We start from the raw sequence: 19,784 nt of genomic DNA, 5'->3' as shown, positions 1-19,784 counted from the left end.
ATGAATACTGGACTCAGGTGTTTCAGGCCCTCTCCAAAATGATACACATGACGGTGGATCCATCCCCATTGGTGGCCCTTCTGGGGTATGTTGCACCTCTTCAGGCGGCTCACCGCAAATATGTGGCACTAGCTATGCTTCTGGCTAAACGCAGGGTGGCCTGTAGATGGGGGCGGGGAAGGGCGCCCAAATTCAAGGATTGGTTAAGTGATATGGTATACTGCCAGGAACAATTGAATACCTATTCTGAACTTATGCCGCCTACTTCTAGGCCTACTGACATATGGGCCCCGTTACAATGTTATTTGGTAACCGATCCGCCCGAGGATGACAGCGAGTGAAGGTGGGCGGTAGAGTGCCTTTGCTGATATGTCTTGAGCTTGCACTGTGGCATCTGGATTGCTGGATATGGCATGATATGTTTGCTGCCTCTCCCCGCTCCCCCCCCCTTCTTCCCCCCCCCCTCATTCTCCCCCCCCTCCCCCTTTCTGCCCCCCCATCCCTGCCCCCCCCCCCCGTTCGAGGCCCTATGTGAAGCACCTCATCCTCAGTGACGTCCCGGGATGCCTGTCTGCCCACTACTTCCGATACTGTGGCTCAGCCTTCCCTCTTCTGTAATCTCATGACTCTGCCACTCTGATAGCACCGAGCCTACCAAGAGTAGATATGCCCACCTAGATGCCCGTGTGCCCCCCCCCCCCCATCCCCACCATCAATCCTGAGTTTGTATGGACACTGCACATGTCAATTGTTATATAAAAATTCAAAAAAACTCGAGACTCATTTATTTAGCTGTAAGACGCGGCACTTGTCACTTAGATGGAACTGTTGGCAAAATTGTTTTCAAAGCACTTGCATGTCGAAAATGATTTGTATTTCTGTAAGCACTGATAGCGGCCGGCCTCCGGGTTGTTGGCGAGACGCTGTGTATTCCTGACAATGCTCAATAAATGTCTTGAACCAAAAAACAAAAAAAAAAAAAAAAACAAAAAAACTAATGTATTAAGCATCATTCAGTCGTCTGCCCTTTCTTCAAGCTATTTTGAGTCAGTAGAAAATATTTTATATTCAGAAGTAGAAAATAACTTCTACGCCAACGCGGGCAAGTTTGTTATATCAGGCTATGGTGTATAGAAATATCTTACATTGAAAAATCCTTTGTGAATGTGGTAGGTATCAGCTCTCCTTTTTGGAGACTGGGACTTATTTTGCACCATCTGAATTTAACCCAGAGTGAGTGAGGGAAAGGCAGAAAAGGGATAAAGAAGGAGAAAGAAAAAGATAAGAAAACAGTGACAAAGAAAGAAAGCAGGAAGGAAAAGAACCTGAAAACAAAGCAAACATTGTAAGGTGTGGAAAGAACAAGACAAAGTGGATTCAAAAGCAGGGAGCAAAGATGCCAGCAGTGAGCTCCCAAGAAAAGGTTTTGTGCATGTGCACCTGCCATATTGAAATGAATGTTCATAAAACCGAAGAAAACTCATTACAAGGTGACTTTCTTGCATGTACACATTTGCCCAGTGGCCATCTTCCATGAAGACGAAAGTGCATGTGTGTACACAGATAGCAGACATCATAGGATGATTTTTCTTAGGCGCTATTGATGTGACCTCTACGGCAAGAGCGTTCTATGCCAGACACTGTTGATGGACAGGTCACGTTACTGCACCAGGACAGGAAATCTCCCTGTGCGGGCACCAGAGAGATTCCAATCTTTCCACTTCAGGTTACATATCTCAGCCCTAAACAATAATTGCAATATGACAGGTATCATTGGAAAGTGAAGCATCTCCCCTTTCCTATGGCATGTCTCACTAGTGGATCCCTTTGGGAGATCACCCTTAGTGATCACCAAGCAGAATCCCACACCCTGCGACACCAGGGGACTAATTGTTCAGGAGGGGAGCAGCCTTTGCTTCCTCTCATGGGCACAATTAGTCTCCCCCCCCCCTCTAGGGCAGATGGGGGTGTTTACCCCAATCTGTCCAGAGAGGAGGCAGAGAACCCACTAGACACTTAGTAATTCAAATTGAAACAAAAAAGGGTTGGGGCGGGCCACCCTAGCTTACACTTAGGGCAAAGCCTCTACCCCAAATGGGGCCTTTCTTCCCCCTGAGCCAATCAGGGGGTTTGCGCCCAATAAGTCCTTAACCCTGGGTAAAAAGACCACTAAACATAAGGGTTTCCTTTTTTTTTCAAAAAGAAAGGGGTGGGGGCGGCATATCATGGCACAGGGTCATGCTCTCTTACCCAAAGACGGCAATACTGACTTTCTGAGCCCCAAGAATGCAGATTTGGGGGTTTCCCCCAAACTACTGCCTAAGGAGGCAGAAAATCCACCAGCCACCAGGGCATTTAAGTCAAAAAAGGGGTGGAGGGCCCAGCCTGGAATAGGACCAGAAGGGGGAGGGAAATACAGATTCTGCCCCCCTGGGAGACAGATAGGGGAGTTTGCAACAATCTGCCTCCATGGTGGCAGAAAATCCCATTAGACACCAGGGGTTTTGAACTGCCCCAAAAAGACTGTAGGGGCAGCCCACCTGGCATCAGGACATATCTAACACCTCTAAAGGGGCAATATCCTCTCTTCCCCAGAGGGAGACAGATAAGTTTGCCTCAGTTGGGGGGTTGCCTGTAACCTGTCTCTCCTGGGTTTGTAGAAAGCTGACTAGATACTAGGGATTTTACACTTGGGAAAAAAGGGGTGGGCATCCTAAAATGGCATTGGGTCATACCTTGCTCAAAAATGGGCAAACCAGCCTTTCTGTCCCTGCCAGAGCAGAGAGATGGTATTCTCCCATATGCCCCACATGGGAGAGGCAGACCGCCAACTGGATGCCAGGAATACTTATTTATGGAATAATGGGATGGGGTTTGACCCATCCTAATATCAGGCTATGCCGCTCAAGCCTCAACAGTCTTTCTGCTCTCCTGGAGACTAAAGTATCCCATTACTATGGCAAGCAAAAGAACATTTCAAATCTTCTAGGCATTGGTTTTTAGGTCGAGCCTGTAACAGCGCACATTCGCTGTTCTGGCGAAGACTTTATGTAGGGCTTTTGAAACCTCCGCTCACACTCGCACATGCTCGTGCGTGTGCTTTTTCTGTTGTCCTACGCTATTGGCCTTTGCGTGCGTCTTTTTAACAAAGACAGCTCGCATTGGCCATAGGCGGGTGCATTGCTCAACCCATGGCCTATTGGTGGCGGTTACCCGCACGGCCGCCAGGTGGTTTCAATTATCGTGCCCAGACACGGGCGCAATAATTAAAACCACATGGCTCGCTGTGGAACGCACAGGCGCTCTCGCGCCTAGTTGTAGCTGTGGGTAAGATGTATTTTCACCCTGCAAGTAATCGACAAGTTTGAACTCCCAGCTCCATTCTATCAAATGCTGGAAATATTTTCTGACAGTGTGATAAAGAAAGGTCGAGCTCCAGAAGAACTCCAAGTCCTTCTGTGTGTTATATAAACACACCGAGGATCCATCAAAAGAGAGTGTTCAGATTGCGTAGCTAACATTTCTCGCATTCCTAACGCAGATCTTGTTCTGCCTTTGCAAATTGGACAAACACAACCGCTGCAGATTTAAGCATCTGAATAACGTTTGGGGCATTATAAACAAGTTGGATCCCAAGGTGCCACTGCTTTCTCACATTCCTAACGCAGATCTTGTTCTGCCTTTGCAAATCGGACAGACACAACCGCTGCAGATTTAAGCATCTGAATAACGTTTGGTGCACTAAAAACAAGTTGGATCCCAAGGTGCCACTGAGAGAAAACCGATTTATCGACAGACCTTCGACTGGTGAATATGTTAAAACACATTTGCCCTTTAAACCAATGACTTGCTTAGTACGCTAGATTTGTGCAGGATATACTTAGTAGATTTAGAATTTTATGTTTATAAAAGTATACTATTTTTTTTTTAGCTACTAAAAGCTGTATAATGGAATAGATTACGCCTGGCGCGTAGAAAGGTGCGCTGTGTCATCTGCGCTGTGCCCCTTTGAATGCTTGTTTATGCACCTTAATATGTAGCTGCGGCACAAAACACAGATGAATCCCTTGTTCAGAGAATGTCTGTGCTAGCACACAGGTACAGTTACTACATCGGCAGTAATGCGGAATAGCTCACCTGCGTGTAAAAGATTTTGGGGAACTGAGCTGCAGGCTTGTTTTCACTCCTTCGTTTGTGCTGTACAGTGGTTTTGTTTAATTATAACTAGTTGTATACTAAATAAAGCAATCTTTGTTTTTTGTTTCTGGACAAGTTAGTCTACTTTCTAAATTATATGCTCATTTTGAATGATTTTATTGTAGCTGCAAAAAGTGCAAGAAGTATTATTTCTGTGTGGTGAGCTACTTCTCACTTGTGAAGAAGGGGGTGAGGACAAGGGAAACCTGAGAGTAATCGACGACGCTACTCTGTGGTATTATTTAAACAAGCATTTGCAATGCAATAGGTCTTGCAGCTACAAGAGTTTCAGCTATTGGCATTGTAAATAACAATGCCTTTTATTTATGTTTTTAAAACAAAAACAAAAATAAAAGGCATTATTATTTGCAATGTCAATAGCTCAAACTCTCGGAAATGCGAGAACTATTGCATTGTAAATGCTTATTATATAAGGCCAGCAGAGGGAAGAAAATCCATGCAGAATGACTGCACTATTCGGGCCTGGGATGGCCGCTAGGGAAACTTACCAAGTCTACAATTTTTTTTAAAATACCCCCAAGGCAGTCCAGCATAGTGTGCCTCACATGACTACCACAACATTTTCACCCTACTTACATGTAAATCCATTCAGCTATTCTGGCTAGCCTCCACTTGATGGATCACTCCAAAGCTTTTCATGAAGAAACTAGTCAAAAAAGAGAATCTTTTTTAAGATTTCATGAAGGTTCATCAAACTGCACCAAAGTTAGTAGCAAACCAAAAAAGGCATTTCCTATGGGAACACTGACCAACCCTACTGCTGCGCATTGTCAGGCCCTGCATCCAACCCCCTAAAAGTACCCTACCTCCCACAGCGCATGGCCTTCTGGCATGCACAGCTTGCATTTGGTCTTGCAGGTTGTGGCCGCACTTGGGCAGACTTACTGACTTTGTCAAAGAGTCACAACACCAAAATATAAAAAGCAGGCCTGTTGGCTTTATCAAGGGGTGAGCATACCAATATATAAAGAAGATCTATCATCTTTGTCCAAAAAATCACCAATATTTGTAATCAAATGTGCATTTCAGCACTTCCCGCAAAGCAATGTTTAATAATTGGGATTATTAAAAAAAAAATTGAATAAAGTTTTAGTTAAATAATAAAATCAACATGTATATGAGTTTTTCTCTTAACTTTTTTTATATTTGTCTTTTGTGGGCTGAAATATGTCAAAAGAAAGACTCAGACATTTTTTTAATAAAACAAATTTGTCTCTGAGTCTTACTTTTAACATTTTTTTTAGCCCTCAAAAGGCAATCTTAAAAACAACTACAAGAGGGGCTTCCACTCCAGCTGAAGTGAAAAGAGCTCCAGCTAGGAGTGTTTTTGAAAAATATGGTAGGTTCTCCTGGAGTCATGGATTTAATGACCCAGGAGACATACTGTTTCTTTTAATTTTGCTGCTGGAGGCGGGGTTGCTGCAGTCCTTGAGGCCACCCCATGACATTAAAAAAGTGCTTGATGGTGCACCTGCCCTTCTAGGGACACCACCAAGCTGGAAAAAAGCATCCTCACAAGGTATTGTGGGGCGCTCCTTCAAGGTGCAGTGAATAGTAAATTAGTGTCTCCTGCACACCCAGGAAACCAACATTTTAGATTTTGATTGGTGGCTGTGGGGGAAATCTCTGAGCCCTCGCACTCCCGCCGGCACCCATAATGGGTACCAGAGGGAGCAGGCCTTTTTTTCTTAATTGGGTGCCTCGATGCCCACTTGGAATACCCACAGCTAACTGGGATCGTAAGAACCATGGGGAAGCCCCATGACCCCTACATCCCCAACTGGCTCTCCTTGTGGGAGCTGGCGCTTTCAAAAAATATTGTGGTGGGTGCCCCTGTGCCCATCTAGGGCATCCACACTGCTCTGACCATTGGGAGCTTCAGGGGGAGCCCCAAAGCCACCACGGTCCCAGATGGCTCCCTAGACAACACCATACTTGGTGGTGGCTGGAGCCAGCACCTTTCCTTTGTTTCTGCCTGAGCGGGAGTAGCATTTTATTTTGCTAATCCCGCTGAGTGGGAGCAAAGGTCTGTTCCCTGCCAGGCAGAGAGAGGTAGATGGGTTCACTGGGGCCTAAACAGGCTCAGAGAGCTGGGCCACATGTCCCCACTCCCCTTTTAAGAAAATACAGCCTCGGGGTATGGGATCCCCTTGGCTTTTAAAGAGTTGGGGGGAGGCCATCTGAAAACGGCACCTTGGAACAAGATCTTTGGGGTCTGAATATGCTCGGTAGGGGGATGCATGACTCCCTGCCCTTCAATATAACTTGCGCCACCCAGGTGCTGACCGAACCCATGAGATCAATGTTATAACTTATTTGCCATGGATCCACTGCAAATTTGCAGCAAAACTGTAAACAAACATGTTTTTGGCTCCTCTGGGACACGACCCCCTCCCCAGGTCTAGTGGGGCAGGTTATCCCTACCCTTACCCGTTATATCTTTTTTAATACATTTTTTCTAGGACTCTGGACTAAGTGTGTAGTCCTAAGATGGCTGCCGCCACATCGTTGTTGATGTGGTGGCAGTCAATCACATCTCCTCTGGAGATCTGTTGACTGCAAATCCACTGCAGCGTAAGACATACTTTTTCTTTAGCCCTAATTGCTCAAAAACTACAGAACAGATTTACACCAAATCATTAAAAAAAACTTTCTGGCCAAAATCTTGTTTTTAGCCAGAATTTGGTGTATATCTGTTCTGCCATTTGGGCTGTAGCTGTGTCTAATTTTCATATGGAAAGATAAATGAATGGGGAAAATCTTTTTAGGCCCTCCCTTTATTCTCAGCTTCCACTTGATGGATCACCCTGAAACTTTCCAGTAAGAAGCTGAGGTGGAAGAACATTTTAACTGGAAAGTTTTGTGAAGATTCGTCAAACAACTTTAAAGTAATAGGGAATCCAAAAATTATTTTCAGATGGAAACTTGATCCTAACTATAACTACCCAGTGCCCTCTCTATTCTTTCTGGTTCAGCTCTTGGAAGCCCTTTGGGCAACCTTGCGCTCTATAAATGCACTAAATAATACTAATAATATATATATAGTCAATGAAAAATTAATGTTATTCTTAGGTGAGAATTTCAGTGACAACGTAATGTTTTAAACATACACTGAAATTCACCAGTTATAGTTATCTCTGGTAACTATAACTCATGCCCTAAGGTAACTATAATTTGGGCAGGCCTTGCGCAGCAGGCAGGCCATTCGACCACCCCACCTCACAGACAGTGAAACCTATGCAGCGCCCATACTTTTGCCGTGTGTGGGTATGGTTGGCTGCTGTGCCTGACCTGTGACCAGGACCTGCGTGCAACCCCATCCTCCCACATGCAGCAAACCCCACAGTGCCATTGCCTTTGCGTTCAACCCCCTGCAGGCTACCAACCAATCCCCACAGTGTTCAGCCTTCGGTGGGGGTTTGGCCGCAGTGATACACACAATGCAATGTTTGTTAATATTGAATCCTTAAAAAATATTTAATTGTATCTTATAAAAATATATGTCCTTGACTCTTTGTTTAAACAGTTTTATTATTATATTTTGTGGGTGAAAAATATGAAAAGAAATAGTTAAAGACATTATAAACAAGCATTTGCAATGCAATAGGTCTCGCATTTGCGAGTGTTTGAGCTATTGGCATTGTAAATGACAATGTATTTTATTTATCTGTTTTGAAAATCTGCAAGCAGTGCGTCAACATGCACTTTGTACTTATAGTACTTGCTTACAGGAAGCAAAGCTGGCAGTACCTGCGCCTCTTTAAATAAAAAATTAGGTGGAAGAAGAGATGATTGCCGAGGCGGGCACGCCACCACTATGGCGGTCGCGCCGGTCCCCCGCATCTTGGTGAGGTCACACCTTCTGGCACTTCTCCTTGGGGTGTCTGGGTTTCTCTGTGATGGGCACGGTTGAGGGTGAAGTGCTTCCGGATCCCCGGAGGTCCCATAGTCGGACAATCCAGTCCAAACCAAATTGCCCAAATAGGAAGGATGAAAGCTGGGGAGCGGGTAGGGCAGACCCTATTTTGCTGCTCCCCAGCTTTGGGAGTAATGCTCCTCAAGACCGGGACTCGGAGGCCCCCAATTTTTCTTTTTTTTTCTCTTTTCAGGGCACGTCAGTGAGGAGCTGGGCGGGTCACCCAATCGCGTTGGGCTGCGGCATTGCGACATCAAGGTCCTTTGGATAGGGGCGCGTCGCGGATTTCGAGCGGTACTCTCCAGACCAGTGTTGCAATAACCCACAGAAGCGGCTCCGCAGCGTTGTAGTCTGCAGGAGCGGCTTCGGTCGATCAGGGGCGTAACAAACACCCCCGCAGCCCACGCGGTGCGGGGGGGCCTCCCAGTCTTCAGTAAGTGAAGGGGGCCCCCTTAGCACTTGTAGAGAACTGGGTAGAGAGCTGTGGCTCTTTCTGCCTAAAGATGCACAAAGAAGACAGCAAATAAATACACGCTAGCCAAAGCACACAACACAGAGGAGGAAACCTGTACATCACAACAGTACAGGTGTGTAACTGTCCCATCTTGTGTCCGGCTGGGCTCCTAATGTTATGTTTCCTGCACCTCAATGTGTGCTATGATTATTACTTACTGTCACATATATTGTTCTCAATAAAGCACTCTCACCACCCAGGCCTTCTATGTGCTATAAAATAACTTCAGAATAAACACAGACAGACCAGAATAAACACGCACACACACATACACAGAAGCACACACACGCAGACACACACAGAGACGTAGGCAAGCACGCACAAATTCACAAACACAGACACGTGCAGCCGCAAACACACACAAACTATATATACATACTCATGCACAGGCACGCAGGCATGCTGAGATACACACAAACACAGACACTTTCACATAGATTTGCACGCAGATAAGCACGCACATACCCATACAGCATCACCGAGGGGAAATACACACACACACACACACACAAACCCATGCACGTTTACAAGTACAAACACATGCAGGCACTCCGACATACCCAAACAAATATGCACATTCAGACACACACATGCAGGTATGCAAGCGCACATGTACATGCGGGCACATACTCGCACATACATAGACAAGCATCCACATACATGTATACGCACGCACATACATGAGCGCTGGAGAGAGGCTGTGGAGAGGCCTTTAGGGGCAGAGAATCACAAGCCGAGTCTGGGTGGCATGGGGTTCCCACTCACTGATGAGTCGGGGACAGTCTGGCAAGGGCCCGTGGTGCCTTTGGGGTGTCGAGACTCTCAAGAGAAGCTTAAGGAAGGGTCTGCTTACTGTGGCACCCCTTACAGGCCTGGGGAGAGGAGGGTCTGTGACTGGCGCCTCTTTGCCTCCCAGCCACTAGTGCTGCATGCCTACTTCTGAAATCAGACCCCAGCTGGCCCTAGTATCCCATCGCCTCCCACTGCCTACTACGTCATGTGCATTCTAACCTTCAAATCCAGCCCACCCATTCCACTCACCCAAATATCCATCCATCCAACCAATCATCCACCCATCCCCAGCCACACAACCATCATTTCATCCACCCGTCCATCAATTCAACTATCCATTCATCCATCCATCCAGCAGCGGCCGGTACAGTTAAGCGCCAGAGGGGGGGATCTATAGACCATAGAATAGAGAAAATTAAATAAATAAATAAATCCTATTACAACATCAGTCAACAACACCCGCACGCCAAGCTTAACTGCATCACCCGCTGCTGCATCCATCCGTCCGTCTGTCCATCCATTCAGTCATCCATTCCCAGCCATACACCCATCCTTTCATCCATCCAGCTGTACCTCTGTCCATCCATCCATCCCCAGCCAGATATATCCATCTCTCCATCCCTAGCCACACACACATCCGTTCATCCATCCATCTATCCATCTGTCTGTCCGCCCATCCCCCCAGTCACACACCCATCCGTCCATCTGTCCATCCATCCATCCATGCATCCACCCACCCACCCACCCACCCACCCATCCATCCGTCTGCCCATGCAACCATCCCCAAGCACACACCTATCCTTTCATCCATACATCCTTTCATCCATCCATCCATCCATCCCCAGCCGCACACCCATCCTTTCATCCAGCCATCTATCCGTACCTCTATTGTCCGCCCGCCACCACACACCCATCTGTTCATCCACCTATCTACCCATCCCTCCACCTATCCATCTATATCCATCCATCCGTCCGCCCCGCCACCACACACCCATCTGTCCATCCACCTATCTACCCATCCCTCCACCTATCCATCTACATCCATCCATCCATCCGTACCGCCGTCCGCTCATCCATCCATCCAACCATCTATCCCCAGCCACACATCCATCCATCCACATCCATCTATCCATCCGTACCACCGTCCACCCACCCATCTGTCCATCCATCCAAAGTGGAGCAAAGTGGTAGGTGGTGGGCCGGGCCACCGGGGGAGGGGGGCCCCCTCCATGTGTTTTGCAGGGGGGCCCCCTCAAGTTTCGTTACGCCACTGCGGTCGATACAGGCTTGTCCTTTATGGCGTACACCCTCGGCGAAGGGGGAAAGAGTGAGTCCTGATGTTTTCAAAAAGAAAACGTGAGTATTGTGGGTCCGAATGGGTTGCATGGCGGTGCCAGGGTGCAAGCAGGCGAGTTGGAAATCTCTGAGTGGGGGAGACTGTATCTGGTGACCCTCACGCCTCCGGTCCCTGCGGCTGCCCGGGGCACATAATTGGAGAGCGCGTGGGAAGGAATAGAGCGCGTTAATTACCGTCAGTCCCTTCCCTTCTCTAAATATCGGGCGGGCACGTTTTGGAAAAAGGTAAAAAGTTTTGGATGCTCCCTCCTAAATGTATTTACAACAAGGGGTGGTGAGGGACAGAGTCTCTGAATTAAGCAGAAAGCTCTCACCCAGTCAAGAGATCAGGGCTAGATCCAACACCGTTTTTTAGCTCACTGCACCATCCCAGTTTCAGAACCTGGCTGTATGCAAATTAGTCTGTTCCTGTCCCAGTGCATGATGGGAACAGGGCAAACCAAACTACAAAAGCCAATTCTTACACTGGGAAGGAAACAAGCTCCCGGGGACCGGTTTCTGGCATTACAGCCGTCTTCGGCCCGGTTTGCTTGAATCCTGATGGTGCAATGAGCAAGGGTCTCACATCTGAGAATACCCTTCCACGCTTAGGGTGGACAAAAATATTTACAACAAGGGGTGGTGAGGGACAGAGTCTCTGAATTAAGCAGAAAGCTCTCACCCAGTCAAGAGATCAGGGCTAGATCCAACACCGTTTTTTAGCTCACTGCACCATCCCAGTTTCAGAACCTGGCTGTATGCAAATTAGTCTGTTCCTGTCCCAGTGCATGATGGGAACAGGGCAAACCAAACTACAAAAGCCAATTCTTACACTGGGAAGGAAACAAGCTCCCGGGGACCGGTTTCTGGCATTACAGCCGTCTTCGGCCCGGTTTGCTTGAATCCTGATGGTGCAATGAGCAAGGGTCTCACATCTGAGAATACCCTTCCACGCTTAGGGTGGACAAAAATATTTACAACAAGGGGTGGTGAGGGACAGAGTCTCTGAATTAAGCAGAAAGCTCTCACCCAGTCAAGAGATCAGGGCTAGATCCAACACCGTTTTTTAGCTCACTGCACCATCCCAGTTTCAGAACCTGGCTGTATGCAAATTAGTCCGTTCCTGTCCCAGTGCATGATGGGAACAGGGCAAACCAAACTACAAAAGCCAATTCTTACACTGGGAAGGAAACAAGCTCCCGGGGACCGGTTTCTGGCATTACAGCCGTCTTCGGCCCGGTTTGCTTGAATCCTGATGGTGCAATGAGCAAGGGTCTCACATCTGAGAATACCCTTCCACGCTTAGGGTGGACAAAAATATTTACAACAAGGGGTGGTGAGGGACAGAGTCTCTGAATTAAGCAGAAAGCTCTCACCCAGTCAAGAGATCAGGGCTAGATCCAACACCGTTTTTTAGCTCACTGCACCATCCCAGTTTCAGAACCTGGCTGTATGCAAATTAGTCTGTTCCTGTCCCAGTGCATGATGGGAACAGGGCAAACCAAACTACAAAAGCCAATTCTTACACTGGGAAGGAAACAAGCTCCCGGGGACCGGTTTCTGGCATTACAGCCGTCTTCGGCCCGGTTTGCTTGAATCCTGATGGTGCAATGAGCAAGGGTCTCACATCTGAGAATACCCTTCCACGCTTAGGGTGGACAAAAATATTTACAACAAGGGGTGGTGAGGGACAGAGTCTCTGAATTAAGCAGAAAGCTCTCACCCAGTCAAGAGATCAGGGCTAGATCCAACACCGTTTTTTAGCTCACTGCACCATCCCAGTTTCAGAACCTGGCTGTATGCAAATTAGTCTGTTCCTGTCCCAGTGCATGATGGGAACAGGGCAAACCAAACTACAAAAGCCAATTCTTACACTGGGAAGGAAACAAGCTCCCGGGGACCGGTTTCTGGCATTACAGCCGTCTTCGGCCCGGTTTGCTTGAATCCTGATGGTGCAATGAGCAAGGGTCTCACATCTGAGAATACCCTTCCACGCTTAGGGTGGACAAAAATATTTACAACAAGGGGTGGTGAGGGACAGAGTCTCTGAATTAAGCAGAAAGCTCTCACCCAGTCAAGAGATCAGGGCTAGATCCAACACCGTTTTTTAGCTCACTGCACCATCCCAGTTTCAGAACCTGGCTGTATGCAAATTAGTCTGTTCCTGTCCCAGTGCATGATGGGAACAGGGCAAACCAAACTACAAAAGCCAATTCTTACACTGGGAAGGAAACAAGCTCCCGGGGACCGGTTTCTGGCATTACAGCCGTCTTCGGCCCGGTTTGCTTGAATCCTGATGGTGCAATGAGCAAGGGTCTCACATCTGAGAATACCCTTCCACGCTTAGGGTGGACAAAAATATTTACAACAAGGGGTGGTGAGGGACAGAGTCTCTGAATTAAGCAGAAAGCTCTCACCCAGTCAAGAGATCAGGGCTAGATCCAACACCGTTTTTTAGCTCACTGCACCATCCCAGTTTCAGAACCTGGCTGTATGCAAATTAGTCTGTTCCTGTCCCAGTGCATGATGGGAACAGGGCAAACCAAACTACAAAAGCCAATTCTTACACTGGGAAGGAAACAAGCTCCCGGGACCGGTTTCTGGCATTACAGCCGTCTTCGGCCCGGTTTGCTTGAATCCTGATGGTGCAATGAGCAAGGGTCTCACATCTGAGAATACCCTTCCACGCTTAGGGTGGACAAAAATATTTACAACAAGGGGTGGTGAGGGACAGAGTCTCTGAATTAAGCAGAAAGCTCTCACCCAGTCAAGAGATCAGGGCTAGATCCAACACCGTTTTTTAGCTCACTGCACCATCCCAGTTTCAGAACCTGGCTGTATGCAAATTAGTCTGTTCCTGTCCCAGTGCATGATGGGAACAGGGCAAACCAAACTACAAAAGCCAATTCTTACACTGGGAAGGAAACAAGCTCCCGGGGACCGGTTTCTGGCATTACAGCCGTCTTCGGCCCGGTTTGCTTGAATCCTGATGGTGCAATGAGCAAGGGTCTCACATCTGAGAATACCATTCCACGCTTAGGGTGGACAAAAATATTTACAACAAGGGGTGGTGAGGGACAGAGTCTCTGAATTAAGCAGAAAGCTCTCACCCAGTCAAGAGATCAGGGCTAGATCCAACACCGTTTTTTAGCTCACTGCACCATCCCAGTTTCAGAACCTGGCTGTATGCAAATTAGTCTGTTCCTGTCCCAGTGCATGATGGGAACAGGGCAAACCAAACTACAAAAGCCAATTCTTACACTGGGAAGGAAACAAGCTCCCGGGGACCGGTTTCTGGCATTACAGCCGTCTTCGGCCCGGTTTGCTTGAATCCTGATGGTGCAATGAGCAAGGGTCTCACATCTGAGAATACCCTTCCACGCTTAGGGTGGACAAAAATATTTACAACAAGGGGTGGAGAGGGACAGAGTCTCTGAATTAAGCAGAAAGCTCTCACCCAGTCAAGAGATCAGGGCTAGATCCAACACCGTTTTTTAGCTCACTGCACCATCCCAGTTTCAGAACCTGGCTGTATGCAAATTAGTCTGTTCCTGTCCCAGTGCATGATGGGAACAGGGCAAACCAAACTACAAAAGCCAATTCTTACACTGGGAAGGAAACAAGCTCCCGGGGACCGGTTTCTGGCATTACAGCCGTCTTCGGCCCGGTTTGCTTGAATCCTGATGGTGCAATGAGCAAGGGTCTCACATCTGAGAATACCCTTCCACGCTTAGGGTGGACAAAAATATTTACAACAAGGGGTGGTGAGGGACAGAGTCTCTGAATTAAGCAGAAAGCTCTCACCCAGTCAAGAGATCAGGGCTAGATCCAACACCGTTTTTTAGCTCACTGCACCATCCCAGTTTCAGAACCTGGCTGTATGCAAATTAGTCTGTTCCTGTCCCAGTGCATGATGGGAACAGGGCAAACCAAACTACAAAAGCCAATTCTTACACTGGGAAGGAAACAAGCTCCCGGGGACCGGTTTCTGGCATTACAGCCGTCTTCGGCCCGGTTTGCTTGAATCCTGATGGTGCAATGAGCAAGGGTCTCACATCTGAGAATACCCTTCCACGCTTAGGGTGGACAAAAATATTTACAACAAGGGGTGGTGAGGGACAGAGTCTCTGAATTAAGCAGAAAGCTCTCACCCAGTCAAGAGATCAGGGCTAGATCCAACACCGTTTTTTAGCTCACTGCACCATCCCAGTTTCAGAACCTGGCTGTATGCAAATTAGTCTGTTCCTGTCCCAGTGCATGATGGGAACAGGGCAAACCAAACTACAAAAGCCAATTCTTACACTGGGAAGGAAACAAGCTCCCGGGGACCGGTTTCTGGCATTACAGCCGTCTTCGGCCCGGTTTGCTTGAATCCTGATGGTGCAATGAGCAAGGGTCTCACATCTGAGAATACCCTTCCACGCTTAGGGTGGACAAAAATATTTACAACAAGGGGTGGTGAGGGACAGAGTCTCTGAATTAAGCAGAAAGCTCTCACCCAGTCAAGAGATCAGGGCTAGATCCAACACCGTTTTTTAGCTCACTGCACCATCCCAGTTTCAGAACCTGGCTGTATGCAAATTAGTCTGTTCCTGTCCCAGTGCATGATGGGAACAGGGCAAACCAAACTACAAAAGCCAATTCTTACACTGGGAAGGAAACAAGCTCCCGGGGACCGGTTTCTGGCATTACAGCCGTCTTCGGCCCGGTTTGCTTGAATCCTGATGGTGCAATGAGCAAGGGTCTCACATCTGAGAATACCCTTCCACGCTTAGGGTGGACAAAAATATTTACAACAAGGGGTGGTGAGGGACAGAGTCTCTGAATTAAGCAGAAAGCTCTCACCCAGTCAAGAGATCAGGGCTAGATCCAACACCGTTTTTTAGCTCACTGCACCATCCCAGTTTCAGAACCTGGCTGTATGCAAATTAGTCTGTTCCTGTCCCAGTGCATGATGGGAACAGGGCAAACCAAACTACAAAAGCCAATTCTTACACTGGGAAGGAAACAAGCTCCCGGGGACCGGTTTCTGGCATTACAGCCGTCTTCGGCCCGGTTTGCTTGAATCCTGATGGTGCAATGAGCAAGGGTCTCACATCTGAGAATACCCTTCCACGCTTAGGGTGGACAAAAATATTTACAACAAGGGGTGGTGAGGGACAGAGTCTCTGAATTAAGCAGAAAGCTCTCACCCAGTCAAGAGATCAGGGCTAGATCCAACACCGTTTTTTAGCTCACTGCACCATCCCAGTTTCAGAACCTGGCTGTATGCAAATTAGTCTGTTCCTGTCCCAGTGCATGATGGGAACAGGGCAAACCAAACTACAAAAGCCAATTCTTACACTGGGAAGGAAACAAGCTCCCGGGGACCGGTTTCTGGCATTACAGCCGTCTTCGGCCCGGTTTGCTTGAATCCTGATGGTGCAATGAGCAAGGGTCTCACATCTGAGAATACCCTTCCACGCTTAGGGTGGACAAAAATATTTACAACAAGGGGTGGTGAGGGACAGAGTCTCTGAATTAAGCAGAAAGCTCTCACCCAGTCAAGAGATCAGGGCTAGATCCAACACCGTTTTTTAGCTCACTGCACCATCCCAGTTTCAGAACCTGGCTGTATGCAAATTAGTCTGTTCCTGTCCCAGTGCATGATGGGAACAGGGCAAACCAAACTACAAAAGCCAATTCTTACACTGGGAAGGAAACAAGCTCCCGGGGACCGGTTTCTGGCATTACAGCCGTCTTCGGCCCGGTTTGCTTGAATCCTGATGGTGCAATGAGCAAGGGTCTCACATCTGAGAATACCCTTCCACGCTTAGGGTGGACAAAAATATTTACAACAAGGGGTGGTGAGGGACAGAGTCTCTGAATTAAGCAGAAAGCTCTCACCCAGTCAAGAGATCAGGGCTAGATCCAACACCGTTTTTTAGCTCACTGCACCATCCCAGTTTCAGAACCTGGCTGTATGCAAATTAGTCTGTTCCTGTCCCAGTGCATGATGGGAACAGGGCAAACCAAACTACAAAAGCCAATTCTTACACTGGGAAGGAAACAAGCTCCCGGGGACCGGTTTCTGGCATTACAGCCGTCTTCGGCCCGGTTTGCTTGAATCCTGATGGTGCAATGAGCAAGGGTCTCACATCTGAGAATACCATTCCACGCTTAGGGTGGACAAAAATATTTACAACAAGGGGTGGTGAGGGACAGAGTCTCTGAATTAAGCAGAAAGCTCTCACCCAGTCAAGAGATCAGGGCTAGATCCAACACCGTTTTTTAGCTCACTGCACCATCCCAGTTTCAGAACCTGGCTGTATGCAAATTAGTCTGTTCCTGTCCCAGTGCATGATGGGAACAGGGCAAACCAAACTACAAAAGCCAATTCTTACACTGGGAAGGAAACAAGCTCCCGGGGACCGGTTTCTGGCATTACAGCCGTCTTCGGCCCGGTTTGCTTGAATCCTGATGGTGCAATGAGCAAGGGTCTCACATCTGAGAATACCCTTCCACGCTTAGGGTGGACAAAAATATTTACAACAAGGGGTGGAGAGGGACAGAGTCTCTGAATTAAGCAGAAAGCTCTCACCCAGTCAAGAGATCAGGGCTAGATCCAACACCGTTTTTTAGCTCACTGCACCATCCCAGTTTCAGAACCTGGCTGTATGCAAATTAGTCTGTTCCTGTCCCAGTGCATGATGGGAACAGGGCAAACCAAACTACAAAAGCCAATTCTTACACTGGGAAGGAAACAAGCTCCCGGGGACCGGTTTCTGGCATTACAGCCGTCTTCGGCCCGGTTTGCTTGAATCCTGATGGTGCAATGAGCAAGGGTCTCACATCTGAGAATACCCTTCCACGCTTAGGGTGGACAAAAATATTTACAACAAGGGGTGGTGAGGGACAGAGTCTCTGAATTAAGCAGAAAGCTCTCACCCAGTCAAGAGATCAGGGCTAGATCCAACACCGTTTTTTAGCTCACTGCACCATCCCAGTTTCAGAACCTGGCTGTATGCAAATTAGTCTGTTCCTGTCCCAGTGCATGATGGGAACAGGGCAAACCAAACTACAAAAGCCAATTCTTACACTGGGAAGGAAACAAGCTCCCGGGGACCGGTTTCTGGCATTACAGCCGTCTTCGGCCCGGTTTGCTTGAATCCTGATGGTGCAATGAGCAAGGGTCTCACATCTGAGAATACCCTTCCACGCTTAGGGTGGACAAAAATATTTACAACAAGGGGTGGTGAGGGACACTAAATGTAGTCAGTATTAATCCATAGCTGGTTTAATGAATAGGCTGTCCATGGGTACAGAGAGTAGCTAGTCTGGCAGTAGGGGTATTTCCCTTACACCAGTGGACACCGAATTTTCAATGCGTGGCAGCGTTTGGTCGGTGTGTAGCCACAGTCCCTCAATACAATGGCTTAACGTATTTGGTGCGTTTTTTAAGCAAGCTCTTGATCTTGGCCGCTATATTGGGGATACAGTGTTAAACCCGAGCCTGCTACTGGTGCCGAATTGTGTGCTTTTTAACATGGTGGTTGGTCTGAGCGTTAGATTGGCGATTTGTTTAATGCACTTGGCGCCGTGTGCTCACTGTTAAAACCGCAGTTATTCTAGGCGCTACACTACTCTTGCCAGCAGACTCAATACTCAAGGAACACGAAATACAATGAGGAAGGGTACCCAGTGAAACCAGGTCAGTACAGGTAGCCCCATGCTGTGGGGATTAACTCGTAACTGCATGCTGCTTCGCAATACAGCTTTGAACAGCTCGTTCTTGGCAGGAGGGCATGCGCGGAGGCCCATGTTGAGGTCAAGGGTCAAGCGTAAACAGGATTTCTCGGCAGTGCTTTCGGTACAGCCTGAGTAGTACTGGGCTTTTGTTCAACACTAATTGAGTAGTCTCATTGGGCAAATCTGTTAGATTGGATGTCATCTGGGATCAATCATAGGTTGCAAGTTCCCTTGTGGTTGCTGAAGTTGGGCTACCTCTGGGTGAGATTAAGCATGACTGAACCCCGATGCTAGGTTTCTGGCACGTCGGTGTGCCCCCTCTAACAGTTTGTTTTCCTGATGCCTTATTCCAGTGACCTGCCAAAATGGCTAATATTTTAGTTTTGTTTATGGTCAGTGTGAGGATATTCTGCTACCTTCAAGGGCCGTTGGAAAGTAATAAATGGTTGCCCCCTAGAGCTCATGAGGTTTTCTGGTCCCCATTGGGTGCCCTGAGCTATTGCAAGTTTTGGTTTAGGGGCCACTGTAAGTATGGATCTTGGCCGCTTATGTTTGTGTCTAGTTTAAATCCAATTGGGGAATTGCAGCTACCTTCGCAACCTCCTGGTTCACTTTAAGGGCCAAAGAATACTGTATCTGCGAATGCTATAGTGAGGGAGCAATCTGCACTACATATAATTAGGGTGCATTGACATGATAATTTGCACATTTCGATAATAACAGGACAATAAGCTATGCGGAACTTGGTGGAGACGCGCTGGCGGAGCTGTGGGTATGCTGCATTATGGGAGTGAACGAATGCTCTACAGTCAGGGATGGAGGTACACTGACAAACGGGGGGACTTTGAATGAATGAACCCATGATTCAACTTTGACGGATTTGTGGTGCACAGTCGACCCCCAAGTGTGCACCTGGAAAGAACGCTGATTTCTGGAGGAAGGATGCTATTTTCTGCATGATCAGGCAGCAGACTTACTTAGTGAGACGTTTACAATGGGCATCCTTGTTTGGGTCTAAAGTAATATATTTCACCACAGCATCTCTCCGAAATGGCTGGTCACACTGACAAGGTTTGGTTGAAATGTTGCAACCGCAAAGGGAATTGGTATCAATGCTAGTGTTGCCCTCACGGCAATCTCGGTAAGACATAGTGTGTTCCTAGGGTGCATAACGTGCATCTAACAAAACAGGTTCACAGATACATATTTTCAGGTCGTAAACTGAGGTGTTTGCATCCTTGTATCCTGGAACATATAGGACACAGACTCCAATGACATGGC

The sequence above is a fragment of the Lissotriton vulgaris genome, chromosome 4_1 (assembly GCF_964263255.1).
Source record: "Lissotriton vulgaris chromosome 4_1, aLisVul1.2, whole genome shotgun sequence".
Taxonomy (NCBI): domain Eukaryota; kingdom Metazoa; phylum Chordata; class Amphibia; order Caudata; family Salamandridae; genus Lissotriton; species Lissotriton vulgaris.
This window is presented reverse-complemented; position numbering follows the sequence as displayed.